Raw genomic sequence first — 27,597 nt, 5'->3', positions numbered from 1 at the left:
AGGGAATTTAATTAGCTTCAAAGTAGTAACAGAAGACGAATGGATCGTTCAGAAGACAACACATAACACTAAATAAAATTCTGATTGCAACTATTTCTATTCCTTCCAGACACCTGAAATAATTATGCTGTGTTTCAAATTACTATTGCCTGACCTGGTATCATTTTGGTTAATCCAGACATCTGAAAGCTGCTCTAGTGGTCTGAGCAGGTAAAAAGCTTTACTGTTTTCTTTGAGCTACAAGTGTGTGTGTACGACTGAGACAAATTGCCTTGTGTCTTATTGGCTACACTTACAGAGGAGAAGTCAAAAGGATGAGGGAGCAAGGCTGAGAACTGACATGACTGACTAGATCATTAATTTCTCAGCAGGAGTCCTGTTGTTGTTTTGTCTTGGACAAGGTAGCATGAATATAGATTAAGAGCTTACCATGAGCCAGAGATCATTTCCATCCTGTACATTGGATGGGACCACCCTGTTATGAGAGGTAAAAAAATTAACTGCTTTTAATGGAATGCAATTTAGGCTGGCCCACTTAATCTCAAGGCTAGAGATGAAAAAAATCTGTTGCTTCCTACATAATTACCATAATCATGGTCGTGTCCAGTTCTCCTGACTGGTGCTCTTGTTGTGTAGGTCTTTATATTCATTTGAACATTATGGGCTGGGGCTAGAAATTGTCTAAAGAATATGCAGTAAGTTTCCCAGGATACTGAGTTTGGGCTGCTTGCAAAACAAAGTCAGGTATTTTCTTACCTTAGAGGCCTAAAGAACATGAAATGAACAACTGGGCTTGCTGTGCCTAACACTGATTAATGCAGTGTCCACCTGTGTCTGCCTTGCATCAGTAAATGAGTCAAGGATTAAATCTAGGTAATCAGAAATAATTAGGCTTTAGACATAAATCTGAACTGCTGCCTGGGACTGTCATGACAGTGACATTTTAAAAGGTGTTTATTAAAAGTTTATGGTATTATTTCATCTATTATTTTTCCAGTAGCACTTTTACACAAATAATCACATTTATGACTACTGTACAGTTGTGCAACCATATGTAACTTCTACAACATATTTATGTAAGAGGGACAGACTTTCTGAAATTGAGAGCCTTCTGATAAACTATGTTCTTTTTATGTATTTTGGTCAAAAGCTTATGAAACAGATCTGAAAATCTAAATGTGATACCCCACTGGATTAGGATTTGAGTGACTAGAACACTCAATTTGCCTCCAATCTAAAAATACAGTGCTTTAATTAAAAGTAAAAATTAGATGCCATGTTTTCATATGGGCAATTTTTTACCTGAAATTAAGTTTTTAAATTAATTATATTAGTTCTAATTTTCTAATATTTTAATAATGAAGTAGTTATAATAGCTTTCAAAATAGATAAAACAAAATTTTACCTAGGTTCTAATTAGCCCCAGCCTGTTTGTAAGACTGTAATTTTCCTTTCAGCTCATACATATTGATATAGAATTACAGTTGATAGTGTATGTCTGTACTTCAGTGTACATAAAGTTATAAAGGGGTTGTAATAATTTCCAGAACATGTTTTTTTAATTCAAAACACAAGCACCAGAAGCTCTAGGTTAAAGTTAAAAATAAAAACCATCAAGTACTTGCAAATGACACTGACTATTCCCTATCTTGATGAATATCCTTGTGATTTGGATGCACTGTTTTTCCAGGTCTAGATTTTAATAGTAGCATCTTTTTTATTGTTATTATTGTTATTTATTTATGATTTCATTTCCAGACAGAATTTACATATAAATTAGTCAAATTTAAACTAAATATATGTTCAACCCTGAGCTTCCACTGTGCCAGCAGCAGTTACAAACTTCTAAGTACAGTTTTTTGTGTTCATATTTTTGGGTTTATACTACAATTTTTGTGTGCTTGTACAGTACTTCAAGACTAATATCTTTTATTTCACCTTGAAACAAAGGTGAAATAAAACCCTTTTCATTTTGATAATACTTCCAAACTCTATCATACAACTTAAGCATATTTAGGGGCCAGGAACAGAACAAACGTAATCAGGAGTTTTTCCTTTGAAACACAGTCTAAAATCTTAGCTTAAAGAACAGAGTGCTTCATGCATAAATGGTATTAATTGCATACAAAAAAAAATTCCTGTCTAAAGTATGAAATTATTTTTATTTTTCATCTGTTGGTATATTGTGCAGTTTAATCAAAGGTCATGCAACATTTCTATTCCTTTGCTTATTTTTATAATCCCCATATAGAACAAGAATTTACCTTCTAGTAATTCAAGCACTTAAGAATCCTTATTCTATTTTGAGACCCAAGGATAGATAAAAAACAGAGGTTAGAGGAAAGCATTACAAATCAAATACTACTAAGAACTGGATCTTTGCAACTTAGTCCTTTTTACTATACTCTAAGAGTCATTAAGGCTGAATTTTAATATTCCTATATGCCTTAGATGTGTCTGAAAAATTTCATCTGGCTAAGCAGAAACCAATCACCTGTCCTTCAGTGTTTTTGCCAGTGTATGAAAAATACAGTCCAGCTCCTGCAAAAAAAAAAATTGTTGTTTTGTGAATTGTAAATTGTTAATTAATTTTAATGAAAGAACAGGATATAGGATGGAAGAGCTTTAGCTTTCTTGTTTTCCCATGAAAATGAAATATTCACACTGTCAAAAAAGGAAGGGTATTCAAAAATTATAGCAGGAATCTAGACAAAGACCAAATCTAAACCAAACAAAAATCTGGGCAGCTGAAAAAAGGCATTGCTGAATAGAAGCAGTCAACTAGGAAAAAAAAACATAAATAGGAAATCTTCCTTTAACAACACTAGTTCTTGTATAATTCCTATGGATGTTTGCATTTTTTTTTCTTAGTTTGGTATCTTTATGACTAGGTCATAGAGACGGCTTTTATAAATGTCACAAAAACAGGTGGAGGAGGAAACTGCCTTAGGATTTGTGCTTTAATCAAAGTAAACACAAGATCATGCACACAGAAGTAGGGAAAAGGTCATATTTGTAGCGTGAGAGGTTTACCATTGCTTTGAAAAGCAACAACTTCAAGAATGATGAAGAAGCCACGTGGGGTAATACATGAAATATGGATTTTCAGTGTGTGCATGTGTGATTCTATTATTTCATGGATAAATTGGGAAACATCAGATATAAATTGGAAGGTACTTATACCTTTATATGTACTTTCAAACTATTTATTTAGTGTTCAATTTTGGTAACTGTACCTAAAAAAAGAATTACTAACTATTAGAAATTGTTTATAAGATAAGTAGTAAGAGATGAAGAAATATCTCTTAATTATTTTTGAGTCAGGAGTTGTCAAAGGAACCACAAGAGCCTGCTGGAAGGATTAAAATGAGAATTTTACTTTAAGAAAAGATGAATTTGTAAAACAAAATACATTATTACCCATGGATATATTCTACTGGTTTTTTTTTTTTGTTTTGGCCTAACACATCTATGACTTTCATATTCTGCAATATAATAGAAATTATTAAAAAACCCTGTGCTTGACATAATAAGAGATAAGTTCATACATAAATAGGTTAGAATAGTCCCTTTGGAAGTTCCAACAACTATAAATGTTTAAATCTCTGATAACGTGAGATAGAGTTACACTGAAATGTAAAAATTTCCTTCAGATGAAGGAAAAATAGAAAAGTGTAGGGGGATAGAATATAAGAAAATAAAGATAGTGTAGAAAGTAATCTTACCCCTAAGGAGTTGTAGCTGGGCAATTATCAAAGATTAGGAACAGGCCTGACTTTAACAGGCCACAGCTGTAACCAATGCTATAAAAAGAATGCTGGGTTGGCTGGTTGAGAAGGCAACTGGAGTCAGTTGGTTATTTTGTGGAAAAGGAATCAGTGCTCAGAGGAGGAGCCCACAAGACGCACCAAGAAGGTAGGAAACTTTTGTGATAAGAGACAAGAGTATGGAACCCCTGCAGTAAGATGAAAACAATCGGTGACCCTGACATGGTTCAGGAGGAAAGAAAAGGACTTAAATACTAAACTATATGACCCTGTGGATTTGGGAAAAAGGACTTAAGTATCAACAATGTAATCCTGTGGTGATTCAGGAAAGAAGACTTAAGCATTAAGCAATGTGAGCCTAGAGTGATCAGGGTAGAGAACTGCATGAGGAAAAGCAACAAAACTGAAAGAAGAAGGGAAGAACTTACTAAAGCAACTGTAAGAACTGGAGAAAGAGTAGTTCTATTATTCAGCACAGTGTATTTATTGATTAGTGAAATATATCAGTTGCAGCTATTAATGTTTGTTAAGCATGAGTATAAAAGATTTTGAAGATAAGTACTTTGTAAACTGAGAAAAGCTGCAAAACTGAACCAACACTTAAAATATGTATATATTTATACTGTAGTATGTTATTGGAATATTTGTATAACTATTAGCTCTAAATGAAATATAGAATGTGTCATAATGTTAATTTTTTTGAACATGTCCTTCTAGAAATGCTGCAACTCTGTAATTAAAAAAGGGGAATTGTAGGGGGATAGAGTATAAGGAAATAGTCTAGAAAGTAATCTTACCCTAAGGAGTTGCAGCTGGGCTAATTATCAAAGATTAGGAAGAGGCGTGACTTTAACAGGCCACAGCTGCAACCAATGAGAAGAAGAGTGCTATAAAAGAGTGGGTTGGTTGGTTGAGAAGGGCACTGCAGTCAGTTTTGCTTTGTGAAGAAGGAGTCAGTGCTCAGAGGAGTAGCCCATGAGACAACATCAAGAAGGTATGAAACTTTTGCAATAGGAGACAACAGTGTGGAACCCCTGCAGTAAGATGACAACAGGAAGAGAATAGTTTTGGAGGTGGGGTCAATTAATATGATAATAATTTATCACAATCTTGAAAAGAAGGCCTAAATATCACGTTTTTTAATTCCAGCTTCCTCTTTCTCTTTAGTAGATTCTCCTTTCTTCCCATCACATCTCCCAGCTTGCCAAAATTGTCAATATTTTTTACATGTTTTTACTCACTTTCTTCTCATTTCCACTTAGTGCCTAATAACCCTGTCATAAGCTCAGAAAAAACATAAGAGTAGGAAAGAGAAACTATATCTTTCTCACACTCCATGGTTTGTGCAGGTGCTGCCATCTCAGCATTCATCTGAGGTGGTCCTCGAGATGATCACATCCAGCAGATTCAGCAGAGTTGGGACTGTGAGAAAGCTGTGGGAAGGCTTCCTGAGGAACAAGGTGATAATGCTGCTATGTAGAAGCTTTGCAGCTGAACCTAAGAAATACCTTCATGCTACAGCAGTGCAATAGCAGATTGTTCAAGCATTTGTACTTAGTGTACTTCAAGTGTTTTTGAGTTACAGCCAAGGTATTTGTAGGAACTCATGCTGTTGCTTGTTGTGGTCAGGCACTCCCCTGTGCGTATATAATTTAATTAACCCAGCAGTTACCTATTTATATTTAAGTTACAGTTAAAAGTACTAATCATTCAACAGGGCTCCACTAGATATTAGTTTGCAAATGATGTAGACAAATAGGAGTGTATTTATAGAATGATGAGTTGCTGCTGTGATCTCAGTGACTTCTCTGCACATATTTTAGAAGGTGTTTGATTCAGACTAATTCTAGGCCATTCCTGAGGGCCAAATAACATGGGTTCAGTTCCTTGTGATTTCATCCACATTTTGGCACTCAAGAGTCACTGTGTGACATGAACCAAAGCATAGGAGGTGACTAGTGGCAACCAGATCCACTTCAAAGATATTCTAAACTGAAAAAAAAGCAAATTTTATCACTACAAAACACATTTACATGGCATGAATTGTTTAATATACTCATGTTTTTGCTATGAGTATACTACACATCTTTGTATTGAGACACCAGATGTTGCCAGAAAGGAAAATGAAAGAAGTCAGATAATTTTAATTTTTTAAAAAAAATTTGGAGAATGTTAAATACGAGTAGAAATGGAAGTAGAGCTATAAATGTGGCATTGCATTTTTTTTCAAAGGAAGACATGCTTAAAGAAAAATTTATCAAGCAAGGTAACTTATGCAGGGCTGTTTTTATACCTAAGGTTTCACAGAGAATGTCCCATAAATTGGATTGTTACATATACTTTTTCTAGAATGTATTTATTTCCTTAAACTTGCTTTATGTACCAAATTTACACTCTTAACCCAGTGTAATGGCCATAAACTGCTTTATACTCCTATGGTAGATTACATTCAGAACAATGGGATTAAATTTTGCAGTCCTCAATCCATTGGAAAGGTAATGCTACAGTTTGCAAATAACAGTTTTGGAATTTTAACCCATGTTTTTTACCAATAGAAAATAATAATTAAAAATCTTTCAGAAACATTTAAGTGGTGCACTTCGCGTTCCCTGCAAGTCAGTGAAATCACAGTTGTTAGAGTTGGAGAATTTATCCACCTGTCTGTGAAAAAAAATGTACAATATCAAAATGTTTATATAAAACAAAGTAGTTAAATAAGTCTAAGTTTATTCAATTAATTCTACTTTTCTGTATCTGGAATATGGAGTATTCTGGATATATCATCTGGATATAATGAGTACTAAATGTTTTGGACTTCATTTGAGTTTTTCACAAGTAAACATACTTTACCATTTATGATGTGGTGTAATATGTAGAAATATGCCATTGATTGAGCTGATATGTTCAGATTATTTGATTTTAATCAGACTATAAAGGTAGTATATTATAGGGTTAATTTAGCTTTCTTTTATCTCCTAAATATTGCAGAGCAGTACTCTTTTCTGTCAATACCAAGACTGATTATGATGCCATGACAGAATTTCCTTAAAAGATCAGACATTATCAGTATAAATAAACACCTTGTACCTAGTAGAAAATTATAGTGCATCATGCAGATTGCATTGGTAATTATTCAGAATGCCTTTACGTGTTGAGGAGCCAAACCAACCAATCCTAAAATAAAATAGATGCATGGGATAATTTACACTAATTATAGACTGTTTACCTGGGGAACACTTTGTTCAATTGTAATTATCTTACAGCATGCTTTATGAAAGTGCCTTCATCAAAGGCATAATGAAGTAAATTCTAGTACTACCTTTCATTAGGAGAATGAGAAATTTAAAATTACCATATTGTCGATTGGCAGTAATGTGCAAAAGTACTGCTTTGAAACCTAAGAAGAAACATTTACTTTAAAAGTGTTGCCCTGAGTTCAGAGTGACCAGGAGACATTTCTTCTTTCCAAACAGGTTATTCTGCTGCTGAGAGAGCAGCAGTATGTTGGCTGAACACATTCCAAGTCTTTTCTCCTTCTCTTTAGAGCACACTTGCCATTCTTTCTACTGCTTCTAAAAAGAACAGTTTGCAGGCATTTAGACCCGTTCAAAAGTTCAAGTAAAGGACAGATGGGTTTTACAATTTCCACTTAAGGTAGCCAGCCTTGGTGATGTCTCTCTTAACATGACTTTAAAACACCTCTCATTGTTACTCTGTTCACAAGTATGTGAACCAGTACTCAGGGCTGGAGTAAAAATGGCTATAATACAATGCATGAATCAGGCCAGTTAGTTTTCTAAAAACTATACTGCTAGCGAAGAAACCATGTCTGTTGTTTTGTCACTTCTGGAAAGGAGGGTAAATTTTAAAAAGAAATTGTCTTTGAAACATGGAGCGAAGTTGTGATGAGAATTATTGTCTAAATTCTCAATTTGATGGTCTCAGACAGAAAATCTATCAGGTACATCTGTCAAGTGCCCATTTCAGTGCCTTAAGTAACTGAAATTAGTATTTTCACAGCTTAGGCCCTCCATCACTAAATAGTATCAAATGCTTTGAACATTAATATGTTCAATTTTGTGTTTTTATTAACTCTTTTACTATAGGAACTCCAAAAACCTCCTCTTCAAGAATGTAACACAGTCAAGGGACATATTTTGCTTCAACATGCTCAGACAAACCCATTACACAAGGGAATAGGAATTCACTGTTCTGATAAATAGTTCAAAAGGTAGGTAGAGTTGTCATCATGAAATTGGGGTGTCTGTGCCAGGGTAAATAAACAGGGCAGGAGACTTTTTCTCTTTTCAATGCCATTGTCAAAAGTAATCAGCCTAAACTTGAGAAGCCCAATGGATCTGCAGTCCCCATTGTCTCTCACATGGTGAATCAGAGGAGTGTGCATCTTTGTCCACTAGGAGCAAAGTTGGGAGCCCTACCCTCATGGAAGTCGTGGGCATAACCCCCATTTTGCAGCTCTTTGGTCACTCCCAGCTCTTTGTCTTGGTTTCAGATGAGGTATTAGCGCAGGGTGAGGGGCAGCAAAGGTTTTCAGCATCTCTGCAGGCTCAGAACTCTGTTCTTCATGTCCAGACATCACTCTAATTTCTTAATTCTGTATTGGCTCGTTGTTTTTGGGGTCTTTTCAGTCAGTTTGATACTTCCCATGGCATGCTGGTCCCGAAGTTATTTTGCATCTTCTGATGCCCCCCTCCCACATCCCCTCCCCTCACTGTCTGGGGAGAAGTCCATTAATTTAGCCCTAGGCAGGGCCTTTACTGATACAAAAGGAGCCATTAGCTACAACGACTTGTGATTATAATAACTAACAGGTAGAACATTAGTAGCAAGGACTGGCTTGACTGGTTTGCAACTCTTCTTTTTTCCCCAAAAAAACTGGCAGATTTTTGTTTTTAACACCAGATACACTTTAATCTTCACCCTCTGTTTTTGTTAAGTATTGCTACTTCAAGCTAGGTTGTAGTTACTATCGCATGGTGCAAAGACCCCTTAGGAGTATATTGTACACCAACCCTAAAAATCCTTTTAAAAATGTTGGGCTTTATCTTCCAACAACTTTGAATGTCTTGTTTGTTTTAAACAGTCTATTAGCACAATGGATGCTCCTGTGACTCCTAAAATATATTCTTTAAAATGTAATTAAATACCTGCTTTATGAATGCATGCTCTTGCATAATAGCAATGTTTGCAAACATGGGTAAGCAACCCCTAAACTCATTTAAGATAATGTCACCAGGCAATTGATAAGTAAGTGAAGTGTAAATGCAAATCCAAATGTCCACATACTAAAGCCTCATGGAGATCCTAAGGAAGTTCTATGTGTTTATCAGGAAAGCAGAGAGAGTGGACCTAAATATATGCAATAATCACAGGCACCAGAAACTGTTGTGTCCTTGAGACATATGTCCTGGTGAGAGTGAGACTTGCCATACCAAGTTTGTTTCAGTACACTCATAAAGGGAGAGATCTTCCCCTTCCTGAAGAACTCTAGAATAAATTGTATCACTCCAACTGCTGAAAAAGAGTGCAATTTGTTTTGTCCTCTCCTGAAATATATCTTGGCTCTCATGATCTGATCAAAAGAAGCAAATACAGGTACAGAAAATTCTCTGCTTAATGGCCTTAAAATGCCAGAAATGTATAGCAGGGATAGAATATCTTGGCATCAGGGAAAACTGAGAAATCTGCTACGTACATTGCAAATGTATATTCTTCAATTTTATTAATTTATTTTTTCATGTTGACCTGTGTACATATTTTTCAGCTGTTGGCAATTTTGACACTCTGAGTTTGGGTTCTAGGCTCTCTGTGATGGAACAAAGGAATGGCTTATTCTAAGGCATATTTAATCAGTTCCATGGAGATTTAGTGGCCTTCTCTACTGTGGAGAAACTGAACAGTCTAGTTCTCTCCAGCAAAGAGGACCAGAAAAGCACCTCTGTCTTGAATTAAACTAAAGAGGAAATTACCTCTGGAAAGCCACCTCACTAAACTGTTTATGAAACTAGAAAACTAAACATAGGATTGTTTATTCAGTAACTTATTTAGGCATTTTAGTATTCAGGAGAAAACCCTTGAACATTATAGACTTAAATGGTTCTGAAGTTTGTCCTTTTGAAAACTATATTGAAAATGAGCATTGTAGTTAATGTGCAGTAGTAATACATGCAATATGCCAGTTTAAAAATCTACAGGAACAACCAAGCATAACAAGTCTTGTCCACAAGTCTTGTTAGTTATTTCATCATTTTGGAAATGGGACATCCAGGTTCCAGTTTGCCATGGGGAAAAACTTACCAAGTTTTCTGTTTTAAATCAAATTAGCATCAAAATGATTTATTGATCTATTAATGACAGACACTTAGCAAGCAGGAGCAAGGTCATACATTCACAATCAATAGCAATAATACAAAAGATAAACTCCAATATTAGGTGCTTAGAAACTTTGCAATTATAAATCACACATACATGCACAGACACAAACTGTAGGGCAGAAGAGCACAGACCCTTTTTCCTCTTCCCTACTTACACAGCTTCTCATAGCAGAGCTTGGTGCTGCCAGCCATGTGCACACATGGCACTCTGATGTTCAGTTTATACCAGGATGATTTCCATCCAAATGAACCTTTTGCATTGGAACCAGATAGAGACTCACGGTATCCATGAAGCATGATGGCTAAACCAGGCTTATTGGCTCCTGTGCAGAAGCCAAAACAGTCCGTAGCTGGATTGTTTTGCATAACTCTTGTGCACCAAGAAGACACAAGAGGTCAAAATTTCTGGTACTGCAGTTCAGTGTATGCAACAGGCATTTCTTTCTGTATATAATTTATATAATGTTCATTATATAAATTTCTTTCTGTATATAATTTATATAATATTCATTATATAAATTATATTTATTTCTGTATATAATATTCATTAGGTTGTGGTCTTCACCATAGCCAAATATTAGTCACCAGACCACAGAGCTAAACTTCCTCTGCAGAGCTTGTTTAGCTGAGCTGTGGCAACCACAGAGGCTCAGAGCTTGGCAGTACCTGTGCCTTGTGTGACAGGCAGGGCAGGTGACTCCTCACCCTCAGCCCTCTACTTGGCACCTTCATGCCTTTTCAGACATAACTAATCTTGTGTGCAGAGCTTGGCAGTAATTTTTATTATATCTGGAGCATTTTAGATTTTAACTCAACCACATAACCTCTTTTTTCTTTGAAAAATATTGTTAATAATGGCATTATTTGTTATACATAATGAGGTTTAATTGCACTCTTTAAAACCCCACTGTGCTTGGGAAGTCAATGGGTTTCAAAACTAATTGCACTTGGAAATTTTAATGCCAGCATCTCTTTTACTTAATATTGTAAATGATGCTTTATTTGAAAGTGTTTTCTGTTTACCAAAATTATTATGCAAATTAACTTTTCTAACACATTTGCAGAAGACATTTAAATTATATTTGTAAAGCAGAGACTCAATTTGGAAAACTGCATACCACTTATAACTAAGAATACAGACTGGAAAAATCATACATAGTACAACTCTGATTGCATTCTGAAGTGTGAAAAAACAAAACAATATTTGGATGTTTATCTCCAATATGAATCTAAAAGCACAACACTAGTAATAAAAAAGGAAAAATGTTCCACTTACCATTTCCAAAGTTATGCTTATATCCAATCTCTTCTTTCAAGATCATTTGATTTCTGATTTTCAGTATTTTCTACATATTCCATTCACAAATCTCTGGCCAGCTCTTCTGGCATGTAGCAAAATATGCTGCTGTCTCCATAGGGGATGGTGTGGACATAGTGATAATAGGAGAAAATCCAATATGCAGGTGCATATTGGTTAATTTTTTCAGAGAGTGACTTTGTTTCTCTTACAAACTTCCCTTTGTATTATTTTGAGAGAAAAGAAATTTCCCAGGGCTTTGACACATCTTGGAGTGTTAGCAAAACTGCTGACACTTAGGTATGGCTCTGGACTGTGAAACCTACACAGATAAAATGAATACTGGTGGTTTTAGTCCTGGATTCAAATCTGTATCAATATATAGTCATAGCCCCTGTGTAATATTAGAATTATTCTTTAAGTGAATTAACTAAATACTCTTACTCTGACCAATAATCAAGCAATGAAAATATATGGGTCTTTACAGAAGACAACTGCAGACAATGGTAAATCAGGTTATGTGTTTTGCTTACTGAAGGTATATTGAAGCATACAGTGACAACCTTTGGTGGATAAATGAGGGATAGCATTTGAAATAATATTGTAAGAGTTTTGAAAAAATCCTTTTCCACTCATCAAATTTTTGTCACTTTCAAAATTACATGTTTGTTTACAGAAACATTTCTTGGATTCTCAAGAGTGTGTTGATTTAGCATTAAAATATTAAATAATAATTAAAAAATAACTCATAGGGCACAGATTATAGAAAACTGATTTTAGACTTCTGCAAATGCCTCAAAGTAGAATGGTATTAGAACTGTGGAAAAGTCAGCAGTTTTACTTTCCAGGAGATTTCAACATTTTCATGGCCCTGGGGGTTTTATTCAGCTCACTCTGTGTGTGCACTTTTTTGCTCCCTCTTCCACTTCTGCTGCTTTGAGTTCTGCTCATAAATCATGTGCTTCAGACTCATTAACATCTTTTAAGTTTATCAACATCTTTCTACTATTCCAGGGACCAAAACCTGGGACATTGTTCCAGGTGTGGTTTAATGAGTGCTGAGCAGAGCAGGGGATGGTTCCCTCACTTCACCTCCTGGCTGGGCTCATGGCTGCAGTTAGACCATTGTGCTGCCTGGGTTTTTTCTGCTCCAGCTTGTGCCCAGAGGATTCCAGGGCCTTTTTTTGGCAGAGCTGTGCTCCCACTGGAGAGTGCCCAGCCTGTGTCACTGCAGGGTAATGTGTGATACATAAATGTATCTGTACATGTATGTGTAATACATGAATGTGTACATGCAATACAAATCAGTATGTGATATGTACTTCCATGGAGAGTTAAAGATCTATAAAATTGTGCTACCTTTTCTGTTGTGGGAAGTGTACTCCTGACAAAAATCCCCAAAAATTTGGTTTTTGTAAATGTTTTTTTCTGGTACTAGCAGATGAGATATATTCAGAAATATATCTCAGAAATATTCATATGCAATTGTGCTGTTAAATAATGACAATCACGGGATCACTGAAGATGAGTTATTACATTCCCAATAGGTTTAGCATGATACACGTAATTATACATATTACATATAATGTCACAGAAAGTATCCTCACAAGTCTTTAAATGCAGTTACCAGGATTGATGGGAAATGAAATTAATTGCCTCTCTAGATGGTGAGGCTCATTACTACAGGAAGTAATTTAGGTTCCCAAAAAATAACAAATGATTATGAATATTCATTTGAATTACTAAGAATTGTTACAGTGAAAAACATCATAAATATTGGAATATTAGATCTTTTTCTTTAAATGGAATGCCAGTGTAAAACTGTAAGAGATTAAAATAAAATATGAAATCACTTTCATACCATTGGTCTGAACCAATATAACAATTTCCCTAAGGAAAAGAGCTGTTATTCATTGTCTGGTTTCAACAATGATTGAAGAATTATAGGTCACTAATGAAGTATTCCAACATTTTAAAGGTAATATAGGTCACTAAATAGGTAGGGAAGAGCAGTAGCAATTATTCAGATGGAAACAGTGATGAGCATGTTGCATATAAATTTCTCAGATACCTGAAAGAAAAGGTTGCAAAAAAGTTTTTAAAAAATTATTCACTCATATTTCTACAAAACCCAAAGCACAGAGGGAGAGGAAAATAAAGAATAACATCTGTCAAGTAACCTCATCACACACAGCAGGTAAATGGCTTTCTTATTAGAAAAACAACAATATTAATAAAATACAAGGGGCTGCGGACTTTCATTTATACTGAGCCTCAAGCCATCAGGAGTTGGTGGCAGCAGTGATTATATCAATAAAATCTATTATAATGTTCCCTTCAGTGCCCTCTGCTGACTAGTTGACTTTAATAATCATAAACTGCAGGACACTATTTGTAAAATAACTATTACTATTGAACTTTATCTCTAAGTAAATATGTATTGAATGAAAAAGTCCTCTGGGGCAGGAGTGTAAAAAAAAATCATTGCTTTTGCCTGTCTTGTAAAGAGAATTCTCTTTGGTGGGATAAGGTTGTGAGAATTCATACACTCTGTTTGCATTTGATGCATTTGTTTTCACTTTTGGAGTCACAAAATAAAGTGACATAAAGTCACTATGTCATTAACAGAACAGTGATATATTTGTAAAAAAAACACAATAGAAACTTGCTTTACTTTAATTATAAACCTACCTCTCTATGCAAAGGCCTCAAAAGAGGCTGTAAATAGATTATTTTGTTTGAGTGACAAGGTTCATATTTTGGATTGGTTTGGGCCTTGACAATCAGAAATCTGGAGCTGTAATTTTTCTAAGTATTATTAGAATGACAAAGGATTCAAATTAAAAAAATCCACTTGTGTTCTGCATGCTGTGAATATAGAATGCAATCAGACAGTATGAAGAAATTTTACTTGAGAAGGGCACATGCATAAAAGCAAACCTTAGCAATCAGGACTTACTCAAAAGTATCTGTCACCTTCCACTTCATGAATTATAAGAATATTTGGATGATCTGGAAATCTACATCTCAAAACCTTGAACCAAGTTTCTTCTGCTAATGCAGGTGGCTCAGCAAATCCAGCTACCTTGTATACTTGTGTCCTAATTGAGAAGCCCCTCTTCTTTCCCCAGAAATATTGTTCTCTCATAGAAGATCACTTGTAGAGGGAAGAAAGAAAGGATTACCTGATACCAGCCTTATCCTTTGCCTCTTCCCTGGACCACCCCCTGTGAGGGCATTTTCATGAGGCTTTATTTGAAATCCAAGTGTCACAGCTGCATGGGCCTCCAGATTGAAAGAAAATTTCATATCATTGCTTGTGAATTCATTCCCTGGAGCTTCATGTTGCTCTAATTTTCAGCTACCTAAATGTCTGGTGGGATGGATAAAAGGGACAATGCGGGTGGCAAATACAAGCTAGTCCCTCGTGCTGTGAAAGCTGAGAAAGGTCAGGTGGAATGTGTGAATACATCTAGCAGCAGTGGAAAGAATTAAGCTCCACAATACAAGGTCTCACATTCAATTAATATTTTATGTTCCTCAGCAATGAGCTGCATAGCCTTCCTGGAAAGTTGCCAAAATTTGAATTACATTATCTGTACTGATTTACGGGACATAGCTGGGATTGTCAGTGTGGAAATGTTCTGTAGTGGGAAGTCTAAAAATTGTATTGCCTGGGAATGCAAAGCACCATTGCTGCTTCTCTGAGTTTATGAACTCTCTGCACCATAGATTTTTCATTCAAAGTCATCATTAACTATAATTGTAGGAACACATTGCCAAATTCTGCAGTGCTTACTCACTCTACCTGTCTCTGGACACAATGAACAGAGCAGCAGGTATATCCATTTTTCTATCTTTTCCTCTTTGATAAGGTCTGCATGAGATAAATGATACCTGTCATATGCCAAAGAATAGTTTTTGTTGGCACAATTAATTCAAAACATCTCAAAACAGAAAGGAATTTATTAGCACCCAGCAGACTTCATATAATTTATCCTTTAGACTGTTTTAGCCATACCTAGTGCAGTTGTTATCAGGGAATGTCCAGAACCTTTTCAGTGTCTTAAACTTTATAGTTCAAGTGGTTTCAGATTTTTTTTTGGCTGTATAAGTCTGTATTTATTGGATATTATAAAGGGCATAGAACAACCATTGTCCTTTCAGACCCCTTTCTCTCCTCTTTCATCCTGCTTGTTCAAGAAGTCCTAAAACACAGTAGAAGTTGTGAATTTGCATCACTGTGGCATTGTGGCACTGTACTTCATCATGTGGAGCAAGGCCCAGGCCTAGGAGGCACTGAGCCTTGTCTTACAAAAACATCAGGGTGGAGTGCTTAATTTCCAAGGCTTTTGAAGCCTTTCTTAAGTGCATAGAAATGGGAGATAGTGGCTCAGAAAATTGTTTTTTAAGGATTTTTTTCCTTAGTTTCTTTCTCCTTCTCTGCCTACAGCAAGAACAACCACAACAACTTTATGGTAATTTTGATATGGAAATTTTTAGGATAGTTATGACCATGAAACTCCTGCAGAGTTCAGAAATAAGGCTATTAGGAGTTTCTTCACAGACTTGATTCCCATCATATTGCCATGCATTGATGCGCACAGTACCTCTGGAAGGTCGTGAAACATTATTGATTATCACTCCTGTTCTATTTTTCAGAAAGTGAGAGGGAAATTAGTTTATCTGAGGTTGCAGGGCAGAACACAGTCTTGCCTCCTTGTCTTTTTTGTTTGAGCTTGTTCTTTACCACAAGTTAATCAAATCTTTTTCTTAGTAAGGCATTCATACAACCTATAAAGGACAAAATCCCTTTAATGTGTGGGATGTAGGTCACGTTCTGGGCCACTGCTGAGAGGAAAAGCTACAGTGAGTTTATTTTTTAAAAAACCAATTCTTTGGGTTTTTTTTCACATTTCTTATGGATAGGGTGAGCTCATGTGGAGAAAGGTGGGTGCACCGTGGGTTCAGTTCTCTCTCACTCATATGAGCTGCTCCTGGCTTCACTGCCAGTGATGTGGAGGCGGAGGACTGCTCCTGACCATATTTTTTCTTCCTGTTGTAGTAATAGGATGTAAGGTGCATGGGGGAGTTCATAGTTGCCTGAAGTATCAGTAACACCTGAAAGCCTTTTCCTCCAAGATTTGTCTACTCAATGGTGTCTATTCACTCAAAGAAAATATTTAAAATGGATGGGTTTTTTTTTCCTATGAGTGCATCTTGATGTAAGTTTATAAAACATGGAAATTCTCATGTTTAAATAAAAGCTACACTTTCCTCAGTGTAGACACTGTTATTTAATACACTTGTTCTCTACAGTCATCATGGCTTGTTTAGGCCTAAACATAGGGAAAAAAACACAAACACCAAAAGTCCCATGTTTTAGATTACTCAATGTATCTGTCAGTACCAGTTCCTACTGTTCATTGAGAGCCTTACTGGGATAATCAACAGATTATTTCAAAATATATATATTTTTATATTTGCTTCAGTATCTAATTGTATGAAACTGTGGTAAGAATATTTGATTTGGATGATATTTTGTGGTGCTGATGACTAAAGGTAAGTAGGAAGACAGATAGCATTAATGTGTAACAGAAAAACCTCATGGTAGAAACCTAATAAATTGATCTTTTTTCCTCAAATATAACATCAGTGTTCTGCTCGACAATGCTGATAATTTGAGCCCTAAATTTCCACATGTTATGTAACACTTCATGTTTGATAGTGGAAAAAATCTTCAAATTGTAGCTGAAGAGTAATGCGGGCCCTAATATGTAACTACTCTTTCAGTCAAAGCATTTCCCACCCAATTTCTTGAGCAAAGAATATAAGATTACAGTATCTTCAGGTTTTCATTGTAATTGAAAATGGCTACAGAGGTTGTTGTGGGATTTCTGATGAGCTTTATATTGGGAATAGAAACAAATACAGATGTTCTCAGAAGTGCGCCAAAAAACCCAAGCAAATGAAAGCAAAATTAAAGATGTCAAAGCTACTGTGAATCTCATGGGTGGCATCAGTATTATATTTGGTCATTATGTTGTTACATTTGTGGGTTATTTCCCTTAGGTATTATTTTCTTATTGAAAGCACATCAACCACTTATTTTTCCGTGACAATATTTCCTTCCCTTTAGGGATGCATGTCTTTATGATGCAGCTCTTGTAGTTTGGTTTAATGATAGACTCTTCTAAACTCAATCAAGTTTACTGCTTGGCTGTAGTTCTGTTCCAGACTGCAGCACCACCTTGGTGTCCGAGCTCCTGGAAGCACTAAGCAGTGAGCTGGCCCTCTGTCAGATGTAGTTCTCTCTCTCTCTCCACCTCATTTTCTGTCAGGACCTATATACACGTTTCACTGTTTTGATCCAGCTTTGTGTTTCAGTTTTTTATATGTTCATTTTCTTTTACATCTAGCCCAGTGAAGACAGCTTCAGAGAAGCATAGGTTGCAGCTGAAGTGAAAAGTGTGAAGGTTTGAGTCTTGTGGAAGTCGTAGGAACACTTTGGGGCTGATCTCAAAGAAACTAAAGGTCCGTAACAGGGTAATTCAGTTCTAAGAAGTTGCTCCAAGAACCTGTCATTTTCTCTATGGGCTTTTAAAAAAAAAAAGTATGATATAATTTTTTTTTCAAGAATCTGAAACTCTGGTGCCTTACTTTACAAAAAGCCACAACTCAAGAACTCTAGTGGGAATTGAGAGACAATTGCCAGAAAAAGGATAGACAAGACCAAACCTAGACATATTAAAATATGAGACTTCCAAAAATTATAAACAAACAAAAAAATTATAAACAAAACCAAAATAATATAAAAGAAACTTGCTAAATATTGCTGGGTAAAAGTAATTATCTGTAGTAACTTTAAGAAAATAAATTAATTGCCTTAGAAATGCGCTTTCTTATGTTACAGACAGGAATAATAATTTTTTAATTGAATTTTCACTTAGTGACCCAGCTATATTTTTAGATTTATATTAATAAGGGACTAAATTCAAATTTCATCTAGGGAAATTAAATTTTGTTTTTTCTTGTGTATTTCATGCCTTCTATCAATAGCTTGAAAGTGTTAGGTTGTGGAGTTTAATTCAATATGATGACTAAGCCTAGCTCTTCACTCTGTCTTACTTCTCCAAATCCTTATCAAGGACTACTGTGATGCTGACTTCCATTTCCATAGGCCGAATAATTTTTCTTAAACTTTGTCCATGCCACCTCTAGATGGTAAATTTAATTATTTTATTATTTTTCTTTAAAAAAATAATGTGTCTGATAGTTCAACTTACAGGTGGTAATAGTCACAAAGACTTGCTTCCTCTTATTTACTGAAGAATTAAATTGGTAGTTTATTTTCAAATTGTGACTACCCTTTAGTTTTTCATCCCCCTTGCTGCAGTGTGAGGTCTGCAGAATGTCAGGCATTGAGGAAAAATACTGAGAACTTTAGTGTGGTGACTCCTTAGGAGTATTCTAAGAAACTTACCACATTCCTAGTCCTAGAAATGCTAGCCAAAATGTATAATAACAGCAAGCATAGCAGATTGCCAGGCATGTAGGCAGACATTCAAAATAAAAGGGATGCCTAAAACTACCCTAACTGTTTTACAATGCAGACCACAGAATCTGACCTAAATTTCAACTAATATTCTAAAAACTGGAGGTATTTCCAAGCAGATTTTTGATGAATAAATTTCAGGGTTGAGAGTGTACATATATGATTTTTTAACAAAATAATGTACACTTTCTGTCATAAGACATGGCCTCTATGTCCTTTCCCTAGAAAACCTAAGGAGCATCTGAACAAACAAACAAGCAGGTTTTAGTTTTAAACAATGGGTCTTTATTTTTTTTTAATCAGCAATGATAACTTATGTTTTCAGAAAAATGCCCTGACAATGTTCAGAATTCTGCCACTTGATTCATCAATTTGAATGAAGAGGAATCCCCATGAAGTTCTAATTTTTACTTAGACTGTTGTTATGATTAAAGGACATCAGAAACCATTCTCCATGGCTTTAATAGTTATTGTAGTGGTGTACCTGTTTCCTTTTTCATAATGTCTAATTTCTTGTTATTAGATTCACCATACAGTACACTTTCTTAATCATACTTGGAATTCTGAATTTGACCCAAACTTGCTTGACTTCAAAATTTTTTTTCCTCTCTATATGAAGTTATAGAGTAATAAAAATAATTTTCAGGTATTGCAGGTACAGAAAGCCCCTTTCAATTTCACAGATTGAGGACAATGCTGGCCATTATCTTCACCTATTTCTATTTAATTTTTCTTTCTGAAATTGTAGTACAGTTCAGTTTCTGTTGAAGCTTTGCACAATGATTTCTTTTTTCTCTTACATTTCAGTAAGATTCTCACTACCAGGTTTTGTCTAATGAATGTAAGAGGCATCTTAAATGTCATTTAAGATGTCCTATTCTGTATGCCTAGAGAAGGTCAAATGTCCTTGTATTTCTTATGTCATGTCTACTACCTCTGTGTGTACATATCAGATGTGCTGGGCAGGAGTCAAACAGCACCAGAAAATTGTGTGTAGGAAACTGAACTGAGACCAGGGGCACTCCATAATGTGTGATTCATAATATCCAACATTACCCTGCTAATTATGCTCAAAGTAGGAGCTAAGAGTGTACTAAAATTTGTGAAATAAGAACTACACAGGAAATTCAGTCCAGTTCGATATGGGGCACAAATCCTTGCCTAACTGTAAATATTCAGTGACCCTTGTGACACCCTGTAATAATTTCCCAAGACTGAGTCTGCTTTAAGTCCTTTGTCAAAACTCCAGTATCTTTGTACCTTAGATACTTTAGGGCATAAATTCTTGTGTGTAAGAAATTGAGGTCCATTCCTGGTGGTTGATTGCTAACCTGTATTCTAGGGCCAACTGCTTGTCTTTATCCAGCTGTAAAGTCCTACTGGCTAACCTAAATTTAGGCCTATGATGTCAGCTGAGAGGCCATAGAGGATCAGAAATGTGTGACAAGTATGACAGCATGACAGAAGAACTGCAGGATATCCTGTATCATGTATCCTTCTGGATCATCATGCCACATGAGATACTGTGGGTCTTTTCAGACAATCATAGTTACTAAAAACATCAAATTAAGTTTTATGGCTGTAACAGTCATCCAGCCCTTATGTGCCTGCTTGCATCCACTCAGATATCTAAATACCTCAGATGGAATTGTACTACCAAACTGATTTGTCTTCTCAAATACTTGAGAGTATAAGGATGACTTGAAGTCATCCTTAATTCCCCATCTTGGGGGATTCATCCCTTGGTTTTGAAGTTGGTCATTTATTTGTAAAGGTAAAACTCATGAAAGATCCCTCAGCAATATACCTGAATGAACCTGATCATTGGTAGTGAGCATCTTATTTAAATGAAAGAGCAAAAAGCTCTTCCAGGCTGCAACAGAAACTAACCTGTATTACAATTTTAAAAAGATAAATTTCTATAGCTAAGGTGAAGCATTGCATGTATTGGTGCACTCTTTAATGCTGAAGGACTATACAAATCAAGTGTAAATTAAACATCAGAATGTAGAAAAAATGCAGTTCTTCCCTTGAATTCATTAGTTTTAGGAAAGCAAAGGCAAACATTGTGAGCTACAATGGCAGAAACATAATACAATTCTCTCTCTCTAAATCTTTTAGATAAAAAATCCCCAATAAAATATTACAATTTCTGTAGTGCACCTGTTAGAGACAAAGAAAATATACTCCATGCAGATAAACAGAATTATGTTATGGTGGCTACTAAGAATAATAAAATAGTTTAAAGTTGGAAAAGTAAAGTAGGACAAAGAGTACATAAAGGCAAATTACTAACACAGGGGAAGAAAGAGCTGAAAAGATTCCTTAGTTTGAGTTTTTAATTACACACGGGGTAATGCACAGCTCTTGAAATAGCAGACTTTAAAGATTATCTGTGTCTGTGAGCAAGATGAAATGAATTAGGGATGAAGCCTAGGCAATCCACTTCTCTTCCTTAGGAAGAATGGCTGACAACACTTTTGAGTTGGCGTATCATTGGAACAATTTTGCTGTGGGGTATCCCCAACATTATTCATATTCAGGGAGAATTCATCAAGAAACACATTGATATTTCTCGTAGTCCCTGTAGTTCCCTCACTGCACTGATTCCACAGTATCCCTGACTCATCCTTACATTGTCAATTGAAGGTTAAGTTCCTTGAAGGTTAAGTTTTATTGCTGTCAGTGTTGCATTGCTCTTTCAGGGCTTATAAAAAAAGCTGGAAGTAATCTGAATACAGGCTATGTAGTGGGTGATATACTGTTAACTCCCACTCAAGAGTGGCAACTGTCCCTAGAAATTTAATTGATTCTCTTTCAACACTTGATGAGATGAAAGTAGTGGAATTCCTGTTTGACATTTTTCCAAGCTATGGGTAAATACATTCATAAGAAGGTAAAATGAAGTTAAGATACAGAACAACAGCAGAAAAAGAGTGATTGTGAAGAAACTAAAAAAAAAGTATCTTGTATCAACACATTAAAAAAAAAGGGAGGACTTGCAAAGCAAATTAATATTTGGTTTAATAGATTGTAATTTTATTTTTCTAAATGTCTTACAAATCACAAATACATAATCCAGTTTGCATAACCTGTTAGAAAGAGAGAAATCTTACTCAGGAAGAGTCCAGGACATTCTTGTACAAAGGAATATAAAATTATCTAGGAGTTGTGAATATGCAGATTCAAATAGCTGAAATGGGTGATTTTTTTTTCCCCCAAGATACCTATATGCATCTTTGTCCTTATTCCTTCCCTACTCTGTGTTTTAGATTTTTATATATATCTACTCCTACTGTTTATAGATTATGGCATTAAACATTGCTATATTATTCTGAAGTCATCCATTTTCTTTCATTGGAACATTGAATTGTATCATGAGGTTCACAGGACAGAATAAAGAATATTCATTATCCCTGCATTTCTTTAGTGTTTTATGTTTTAGCCAGGAAAATATTTTTGCAGAAAATTCACTCCCAAAGCAACTTCTCTCAGTAATATGATTATTTTCTCAAAGTGTTTATGCTTTATATCACCAAAAAATGCAATTTGTGTGAACTTCTAAGCCATATTAAAATACATATATTTAATATTGTATGGGATGTTATTGCATTCCTGTCTCATGCAACAGTACAATTTCTGATGATATGGAAGAAGAGAATATTATTCCACTTTTTTTGTTTAGATTATCTTCACTCTACAGTTAAATTTATTGTGTTTACACTTCACTGCAGGATGACAAGTATCATCAAAAGCTATTACTGATATAAAACATAAAAAGGAAGCCCTATTTTTTATTTCATCACTTTAATAGGAAAGGGAAACATATAAACTGATTTGCTCATCCAGATGGAATTCGAAACAAAGCTACCATGTATAGTTCAGTTTGATACAGGACCTTAGTGAAATTGTTTTGGGAACTGGTCCTTGCCTCCTGAAATGAAATGGTTTTTGCTCGGATAATTACCACATGAGTCTGCACGGTCCTAGCAAATCATGGATGGGAAGTTTAGGTATGGACTTGATACTCTTAGGTCCATCTATTGAGGATTCAGAACACTCTGATTTCTGTCTTGTTGGAAACCATATTTTTTTTAATCATAGAGGAAACTTTTTCTGAAGAAGACAAGTTACTCAAATGCTTCTCTATGATTGACATGATCTGGTAAGTAAGAATGGCCCGACAATTTCCACCATTCCCTCAGACCATTTTCCAATATACTGTAATAACAAAATCTGCTTTCAGACCATAAACTTTGTTTTTAAACTAATGATTTCCCAGATTCTGAAGTGAATTGTTCATACTGATAAATTCTTTGTACTTTTTTGTCCTGTTTTGTTTTGTTTTTTGGCTGAAGACAACTATTATTCTCACCTGCAGACCCTAGAATGCCTGGAGGGTTACTGTGAGCCAGGAACAATTTCCAGTTGTTTCCTTGAATGATGCCATGATATTTGAACTGTAAGAGAGTTTATCTGTATAGATGCAAGCTCTGCAGAGCCAAATCACTTCAAGACAGGAAAACTGCTGCCTCTGGCCAAATATTTTTACCTTTTTCTGTTAGATGTATGTTTTATAGCTCAGACCTCTGCTGTAATTATTTTTTTCTAGATTCAGCAGTAATTTAAGCATTCTTTTATATATATGGGAAAAAAAAAAGAGGGAAAAAACCAAACTCAAATCTTTATCTCAGTTCATTTTATGAATTATGATTTTCCCTGTGATCCATGTAAGAGCATGTGCTGTGTTTGGCACATAAAGCTACTGAATGCTTTCCATCTGTCATGGAGACCTGGAGACATGTAGTTTGTGTTGCTTTGCAACTCTAGGGAGTATTATTGTGACCGTGTTGTCAGAAAAAGTCTGAAACGTGGATTCACTGGAGGCCCACACAAACTCATAACTTCTCTCTGATATACTAAAGACAAATTTGAAAAGGAGCAAAGTTCCAAAACCAGTAATTTCCTAATGGAACGGAGAAATTTGTAGGGCTAAGGCACACCTAGCTGAAAACAGAGGTTTAGATCAGAATTTTTTTTCTTTTTATTACTAGAAGCAATTAACTTTCCATTCTCATCTCTTCCAAAAGGTTAGGAAGAATTATTGCTAAATACAGAGACATCAGAAAAAGAAGCAATTTGATGAACTTGCTATTGATCTGCAGCATTTTTTTAGTATATTCATATCTTTTCAAAACTCAGAGACTTCACATTCCTTTCCTGAAGAGTTTGCACATTGAAAAACATCACAGACTAATTTTCTCTGTTGCTGTATATAAATGTTCCCTATATTTTTAGTTGATCTCCACAATATTCTATTCAAAGATATACTTAGGATCATGTCTTTTACACAAAAAGCACTATAGGCATATAGAAGAGCATTAAAAATATCACAGTGATTATTCAGGTTTACAATTATAATTTCCTACTTGCTCTTTGATCTGATATGTCTTTAACTCTGTTTCTTTAAAGGAAATAATTACTGCACGTGAAGCATGTGCAGAAAGTCCCAGTCATTTGCAGGTTATTGTATGTCAATACATAGACTGGTTGCAAAATCTTTGACCTTGCAAGTGATAGCAAGATTTTTGTATTACACTGAACTTTAGCCAGTGCTGCAACATATATTTGTATTGAAAAGGGTAAAATGTGGGTGAAACTCTGTTTTTATTCTTTCACAATGGCCTTTATGATTTTGTTTCTAAAAACTTATTTGGAAAAAAACAACAAACAAACAAAACATTGGCTATATTTCAATTAGTAAATTAAAGGAGAATAGACAATTCTTTGTCATTAAACTTACATTTTCTGTTAACAAATGCTTTTAGCCCTAAAATAGGTTGAGCTGTATGTAAACCAAGTAATGGGAACGGTCATACACTGTTCTTTTCCTCTTGAATTCTGCCTGGAGAGTGTTTGGGACAGTACAAGGTGGTCTAGAGAGTACCACATCCATCCTGAAGAACTCATGATATAACAGGGATTTTCCAGTGCCTGTGCACACTCCCAGGCACAGTTAAAATAGCAGTATAGATATAATCACTGATGCTGCGTGACAGGTTCTGGCTCCTCAGGCAAATAGAAAGGCCAGGACTTCATATAAACAGACAAATTTATTTTTATAATGCTTTTTTTCTGTCTGTATTTATACCTCTGAATTTTAGTTTAGAGAAAATAATACAAAATTATATATTATATAAGAAAGAAATTGTGGCTGTTATCTTTGAGAAGGGCAAAGATCAAGGGAACTTCAGGCTGGTCAGCCCCACCTCAAGCTCTAGGAAGACATCTGCTGACAGCAGATTGAGGAAGCTGAATTTTGCACTCTGCTCAGCACTGGTGAGTTCTGGGTCCAGTTCTTGGCTCCCCAGCACAAGTAAGATATGTTCTTACTGAAGTGGTTCCAGTGCAGGACCACAAAGATCACGAAGGTATGAAAGCATCTCTCCTTATAAGGAAAGGCTGAGAGAACTGTGACAGTTTACCCTGAATCAGAGAAAGCTAAAGAAAATAACCAGCAGGACAGAAAGAAGATGCAGGAACCAGGCTCTTCTCAGTGCTACTGACAGGACCAGACACAACAGGCACAAATTAAATAAACATGACATTTAACCAATCACATTCACTTTTTCCTGTGGGCGTGACTGAGCACTGGGAAAGGTTTTCCAGAGAGGTTGTGGAGTCTCTATCCTTGAGGATATTCAAAGCCCACTGGGCAGTCCTGAGTGACCTGCTCTAAGTGATCCTCATGGAGTAAGGGAGTTGGACTAGAAGGTCTCCTCAAGTCCATTTCATCCTCAGCAATCCTGTGAAACACTGGAAGGGCATAGATGCAGCAGTTTCAAAATGTATTTAAAGGAACAATTCTGTACTTTAACAAACAGACAAGAAACCAACCCTTCCAGATTTAACTCAATTTTCAGTGAATGCAGAGCTTAACAAAACAAAAATCTGAGTAGAAGGGATGATCCAGCAGACTTTGAAAGAGCAGGCAAACAATAAGAGAGGGTAAACTTTTAACATCTGATCTTTAGAAACTGCTTCCTCACACAGTTTTTGATCCTGGAACATGAATACAATAGCATTATACAGTGCATTGCCATCCTGACCTCCATGGTACTGTTTGTGAAATGAGGCATTAGCTTTGTCATTTGCCCTTCTGTCAAAAAAATAAAAATATAAATAAACAATGAAATGCACCATACCAGTAATACAGGGAGAAAAACCTACAGCTGTGATCTGTCATGTCCCTTCTGAAAATTTTGCTCACTAAGCTATAGAAATCACTGTCATTTGTCCCATGTCACCGACCCTCTGAGTCTTACAGTTGTCATTCTGAAATAATTCAATTGTAGCTGGAGAAATAAGACACAGCAGGTGGCACTTTTCCTTCCCCCTTCTCTTCCTCATGCTGTAGTTTACAGGTCAGAGTATTCTTTTGACAAACAAGAGGTGAGCTCTCACTCCTGAGGTAAACCACATCTTCTGTTTTCTGAGTGAAAATCTTAACCACTGGGCTTTAATGCCCTGTCACTGTTCTGAATAGAACAAATCCAACTAACTTATGTCTTCCCCCTAAGGAAAGGACTCTTTGATAGAAAGAAAAACTAACAGCGCTTAAGGATATATTCCAGATTTTTCCTCATGGAAAATGCCATACTGCCTCTGTTATATCCCACAATTTGGATTTTTGCCTCTGAAGAAAATCACTGAATAAAGATCATACTACATATTCAAGAAGAGAGAAAAATCTGCAGAGGAGCTGCTTAATTATAGCAATTTATCTTTTTGTTACAATGTGTAAAGGGAATTTTTTGAACGAAAAACCATGTGGGAAGACAAGCTGGAAAAAAAGAAAAATAAAATCTTTCATCTGCCCACATATCTCTAATGTGATGTAGCCAAGCTAAGAGAAATTCAGATAAATTACCTTACATTCTGAGTACAACAGAATATTTACTCTTTCCTACAAGATTAAGAAATATGTATAGCAAACTACTACTCTGTTGTGGCAATATCTTGCCTAACAAAAATAAAAGAGTCTCTGGCTTAAAAGGTGGAGGAAAATTCTAGCAGTGTCAGGAGCTGAACATCAGACTCTGATTTATTCCATTTCCCTAGTCTTTCAAGTGAGGAAAAAGCACAGTGCAGGAGAGAGAGACTGGTGTTTATTTGTTTGCTGCTCTCTCTGATTGGTGTTAGGGGCCATTTCTAAGACTGAACAAAGATATCTGATTTAATTACTTTGTTATAATGGAATGAATTTGCCACTTTTTTTTTTTTTTTTCCCAGCAGACTATACTAACTGTGTGTTTTTGTGGAGATTTGAGAGCTGTAAGGTAAATCTAGGACACCAGCAGTGTCCTCTATCTGCCCTGAAAGCAGACAATGAGTTTTGTTTACTTGAAAGTACTGGAAGCTCTTACACCTGGAAAATGCTGTCCTGGTGTATGCCTGTTCATCAGAACACTGTGTAGACAAATACTACATGAACTTCATACAAAAACAATATAAAATAAATGTCTAAAGTGTTTAGCAACATTATAGTCCTACTGAGAGATCAGTATTATAATATTTGATAAT

Source organism: Molothrus ater, chromosome 3, assembly GCF_012460135.2.
Source record: "Molothrus ater isolate BHLD 08-10-18 breed brown headed cowbird chromosome 3, BPBGC_Mater_1.1, whole genome shotgun sequence".
In the NCBI taxonomy this organism is placed as follows: Eukaryota; Metazoa; Chordata; class Aves; order Passeriformes; family Icteridae; genus Molothrus; species Molothrus ater.
This window is presented reverse-complemented; position numbering follows the sequence as displayed.